The sequence below is a fragment of the Diplotaxodon limnothrissa genome, linkage group LG9 (genome assembly GCF_057381915.1).
Source record: "Diplotaxodon limnothrissa isolate DT_005_m linkage group LG9, D_limnothrissa_male_GT1.1, whole genome shotgun sequence".
In the NCBI taxonomy this organism is placed as follows: domain Eukaryota; kingdom Metazoa; phylum Chordata; class Actinopteri; order Cichliformes; family Cichlidae; genus Diplotaxodon; species Diplotaxodon limnothrissa.
In genome coordinates, this window is record NC_140604.1 from 23508415 (window position 1) to 23514360 (window position 5946).

Sequence of the window (5946 nt, forward strand, 5' to 3'; positions counted from 1 at the left end):
ACTAATTGTCTTCTGCGTAACATGAATAAAAATGGGCTACTGGCTGTTAGATTGCTCATGTACCTTATTCTCTGCTAGATTCTCATTTCCTGCTATTTTTAGTGTCTCCTGACTTGGGTTTACCATTTGCACTGAAACAGTTACTTGGATTTATTTTATCTTTGTTTCTTTCAGTTTGAAAGAAACCTATTCCAGCAGATGGTGCCTGGTTCTTCCTGTTAAAAGGGAGTTTTTCCTTCCCACTTTCGCCAAGTGCTTGCTTTGAGGGCATCTAACTGTTGGAGTTTTGTATGTTTTCTCTCTATTATTGTACAGTCTTTATCTTATAATATTAAGCGACTTGAGGCAACTGTTGTTATGATTTGGCACTATATAAATAAAGCCGTGCTGAACTGAATTCAACTGAATTGGTTTCTGCTTTGATGATGATGATGACCAGAATGCTCAGTTTCACAAACCAGCGGCTGACATCACAGTGGCTACATCCATATTTTATACAACATATCAGCATGTAATTTTCTGCATTTGTTTTTCTACATATTTCTCTGTAAGATATTTAAAAGAGTTGCCTATAGTAGAGAATGGTTGAAGGGATGTAAAGAATGGTTTTTTTTCTTTTCTTTTTTTTTCTTTTTTTTCTCGTACTACCACTTTAAAAGAGCCTGCTTAGATCTTTAGAGATCTGGAGACAATAAGCATCCTTTTATGTTCTAAGTGCTTCATATGACAAATATGAAAAGGGAGCCAAGAAAGAGCTGACAATTTTTGCGTCGCCCCGTTCCTCAGCTGCACAGAGCTTTTCAGGGAGAAGTCAAGCCTGCAATCTTTTAACATTAGAAACCTTGCAAAGAGATAGACCCCTCTCATTCAGGGTCTTGCTGGGTCAACGTCATTAAATGGAACTTCATGTACAAACAAAAAGCATTTCTGTGGAATAAAGCCTGAATCTTGAATACTCTGCGCACAGTGCAGTGTGAGTCTTTTTGTGCAGTTTGTGTTTATGAAAAAGAGACCATTTGTGTAGTAGGAATCACATTATTAGATTATTGTGTTCCCCACTGTTTTCTGCTGGCTAACTGAGGAAAGGCCTTGAAGGTTTTTTGTAATAAATTCTAATGTTGTAATCTGTTGTGCACAAGCCACTCAAGATAAATAACTAAGCTAGTCAGTTTTTTTTTTTTTAAATCAGTAGGCTTGCAGTGAAGTGAGATGCATAGCAGTAGTTTGACATATTACCAAAGAGATGGACTATATTTAAGTGCTATTAACCTAGGGAGAAGTTGATTGGACTAGACCAGTGATGACACAAACAGTTTGACAGTGTGGGAAAGTGGAAGTGATAAGCTTAGATTAAGCTGACAGCACCTGGGAGCGGACAAATGTGAGGCCATAGATCTATCTATCTGAACTTGCGCATGAGCTTCATTAGTTTACTTGTTACTGGACACTTTATTAGCCACAGCTTCCGACTACCCGGCTGGACTAGTTGGACCCATCTCCCTTGGCTTAATTCTACAACATGCAGATTCAATAAGGTGTTTGAAACATTCCTTAGAGATTTTGATCCATATTAACACTCACCAGACCAGGCAATACTTTTACATTGTCCACTCTCTTCTATTGTAGAATTTGATGAGCTCTTGTGATTTGCACCCTTAGTTTATTGCTCTTAGCTGACAGAAGGGGTTTTCTGCCGCTGATGTGATTAAGGTTCAACGTGTTATGTATTCAAAGATGCTCTTTTGCATACCTTTGTTGTAACAAGGAGTTAACAAGTTCCTGTTTCCTTCCCATCAACTTAAAGCAGTGTGGCCATTTTTCACATTTTTCACAACGCACAAACAGCAAATGGAGATTTTCTCTTTTTCAGATAATTTTCTAAATTGTAGAAGTGGTTGCATGGGAAAAATCACAGTAAATCAGCAGTAATACAAGATCTTTTAGCATTAAGAACCATGCCAAGTTCAAAGCCACTCAAATCACCTCTGTTCCTTACTTTTTTTCTTTTTTTTTTTTGCCTGTCCCGTTTGGCTCTTTTGCCCTCAGAATTGTTGTCTAAAGGCAAAGAAAGATGCCCAACGGATTTACTTTACCAAATTGACCATCCCAGCCTTGCCATAATGGTCCATTTGATTCACCTTTTATTGTTTATTTTATTTTCACTTACTGAACATGGGACAGACTTGACTGGGGGAAAGAAGGGGAGAAAGGGAAAGAGAAACAGCTGAGAAGAGGGACGGGGGAGAAGGGCAAAAAACAAAAACCAACAGAATGAGCAGAAAAAGAAAAAAAAGAAGAAAAAAGGAAAAAAAAGCATATATCAATCACCTGGGTCACCTGCTGAGAAAGAAAAAAGAAAACAAGCAGAAGAGAACAAGAGTAATAGAATAAACAACATCACAATGATATATGGGAATATGACAGTAAATACTAAATGTTAAACATTATTGTGCAGCACATAAGATCAACAGAACACAGTGTGCTTTGAGGTAGGAGCCAAAAAGGGTGTAGTTTGTGGGTGTGATCACCCGTGTGTACACCTGTGAGCATGGACGCGCTTGTTTTTTGTTTTTTAAAAGGTTCCTTCATGTAATGATCTGCTAGAGGGTGTGGGGGGGCCACAGCCCCGTCCTCCAGGGCATGAAGCAGGTATGGAGGAGATCAAAACTCCAGACATCCAGAGGCCCCCAGAACACAAGAGACCAAGGAAGACCAACAGAGGGGCAGCCGCGCCACTGTCCCAGAAAGAGCTGAGGAGAGTCCCAGATGAGGGCTCACTCAGCAGCCGCGGAGCAGAAGCCAGGGGGAGTTGCAGTGACGCGCCCGTGAGCTCCGCCGGCAGCCAGCCGTGCCTGAGTGACTGAGTAAAGAATGGTTTTATTGCCTACATAGGACATTTTGCTGAAATTTCCCAATTACAGTGGCTTCTAAACAGAAACAACGTATTTATCTGACAGCTTGATTTACTATTCCTAGAATCACAATAACATTAGAGGCCCCATTTTGGCTGCAGTAAGTAATGAAGGACATCTAAGCCAACTTGTGCCAACATTTCATTAGACAGAATTGACCTCTAGGGCCGTTAATATTCAAGTATGCAGTGTGCTGAGGTTATAAGAGAGCAAAGATATTTTTCTAAAAAAATAAGTACACCCCATGATTCAATAGCTTGGAGAACCAGCTCTATCGACAATAAGTTAAAGTAACTGTTTTCTGTATGAATTTGTCAGTCTCTGACATCATTGTGGAGGACTTTTGACCCACTGTGAAGGACCAAGCAGCAAAGGCAGTGGTTTTTTTTGTTTGTTTTTAAATCTTGACCCCCCCCCCCCCCCCCAAATGGAGTTAAAAAAGACAAAGTTCAAAATATAATGAATGGGGCCATAAAAGAGATCAGCTAAATATAACTCTAATCAAAAAGTGACATATAAAACCTTAAATACCCACAAAGTTTACACAACTAAACTCACAAACTCACCTAAACACAAAGACACAGGAGGGTAACCTTTTATAGTGGTTTGGCCAAATCATTTATTTACAATAGGGGACAGAACAAACACCAGTACTAATTATGTGTGCACTTCATAATATCTGTTAGGTTTAAGCAGAGAAATGAATGAATTATATTACTGAAATGCATGTTTAACTGCAAACCAAACTAATGTGGTGAGTGTGTGGACTGCTTTTACCCATGTGTGGCTGAGGCCATCACACCCAGTCATCTTTATAATGTTGCTTCAGTTCATTAAGTCTTGCAGACATTAATTTATTCACAGCTCTCTTCAGGTCCCACTAGAGCATTTTAGTCAGGTTGAGGTCTAGACTCTGACACGTTTTACACCCTGATTTTTTTCTTTTTCAACCACTCAGTTGTACATTTGCTGCTGTGCTTGTGATCATTTTCTTGTTCTATGACCCAGTTTCCAATAAATTTTGGTTGTGCATTATGCCATGCCATGTTCTTTCTCCTGGCCACCTTTTCAAACAACTGTCATCATGATTTACTGTCATGAGCTACATCTCAGACTCTGTAAGAATCTGAGATGTAGCTTTTGGGGTTTTTGCAGTTTCCCTGAGGATAGCATGCATGCACATTCTGACCTGTCCGGGGTATGCCCCTCTTGCCCTGTGACAGCTGCGACAGATTGCAGCGCCCCTAAAAACCTGACATGGATAAGTAGAAGAAAATGGATGCATGGCACAATGCAATCTGTCCAATCCTGGGTGACTGACAACCGTGTTGAATGTTTTCCACTTGTGACTAACCTTTCTATTTATGAAAAGCTGGACTTATAACCCTTCCCAGATTGATGGCCAGCAATAATTGCTTCTCTAAGATCACTGTTGATGTCTTTCTTCCTTGCAAAATGATCAAAACATCAGCTTTCATAGAAGTGGTGACGCTTTCTGAAGATCAATTAATCAAAGTCCATTTCATCAGCAGCACCTGGCTTCTAATTATCCTCTTAATTACTATGAAAGAATTAAGATTGTGCTAGTTTTTCACACACTGCTTCTGCATTTTGGCTTATTTTTGATAACAGCATTTGTTGCTATTCACCGGAGGTCTTAACTGATTTTAAGAACAGCTAAGAGCCTGATTACGTTTTATTTTGCCTGTTTATATAAAGTCTTAGACTTATAAGAGGGTTTACTTTCTCTTTTACATGAAGGTCACACAACAAACCCCTGCAAGAAAGTTAACATATCAACAAAGAGTTACTAGTTAGCAATTCAACCAAACTGTAGAAATTTTTTTCAGTAGAGTGAAATTTTATCATAGACTTCACATGATAAACCCTACAAAATACTGGCACGCACTTATAATTGCATCACTTCAGAATTATTGAGAATTTAGGCCCAGTTTTGCTAACTTAAAGGGATTCCCTCACCATAAGGATGATTGTCTAAACAGTGACACATTAAAGTGGTTTGTATTTTAACATGATTTCCACAATTTAGAGCCATGCAACAAATTTAGTCAACCATCTAGTTTTGCATGGAAGCAATGTGATAATGAGCAGATTATACTGAAATCAGAGTTGAGGAAAGCATATAAACACATAACAGCATAATTGTCAGCTCTTCAGCACTTTAGACGCTTTATAATGAACGAATTACATTTCTGTCTTTTTAAAGTCATTTAAAGACCACTAGAGAACCATGTTCACTATAATTATTATCCTCTTAATTACAACTGTAAATTAAATCTATATCTTTTGATTAACATCAACATGCTCCTTGTTGGTTTGCCTGCGTCCTAGAAGACATCTGTCAATGCTCATTTGCACAGACAGAGAAGTAATGCCGCTAATTAGCCAGATCTATTTTTTTTAAACCCATTCATTTAAAGGAATAATTATTCCTACAGATTCCACACTTTGGTGTGTGCTGTCCCCATATCTGGACTGAGTGGGTTTAACATAAGTATGGAGCAATCAGAGTCAAGGATTACCAGCTAATTAGTGCATCCTCGTCATGGGATTAATTAATTCACAGCATTTACACATATATTCTAATTGTCTAATTGGCAAGGTAATTGGCATTACCATGTTCAGTTTTAATAATGAGATCTGACAAAATTTGTTTGCTTCCAGCCAAAGCCAACATAGAGTCATGTGTTCAAAGTTTGATCTTTACAGCTTTAGGTTAGGCCCAGTAATTTCAGTAGAGCCATAATTACTGCAATAAAAGCAGAACATATAGGGTATTATTATGTTGTTTGCACTGTGCTAATATTATACTGAGTACTGCTAGACTATAATACTGCTAAGAACTGAGCAGATATATTTAATGTTTTGTCTCAGTTGTACAAAATAAATATAAAAATCCTTTTAGTCATAAGTTATTTAATGACTCATAAAAGAACTCATAAAAGTGAGTTTCTGACTGATGAATTTAACTTTATTCTAATTAATAGCAAGCACCAAACAGAAAAAAAGTCAT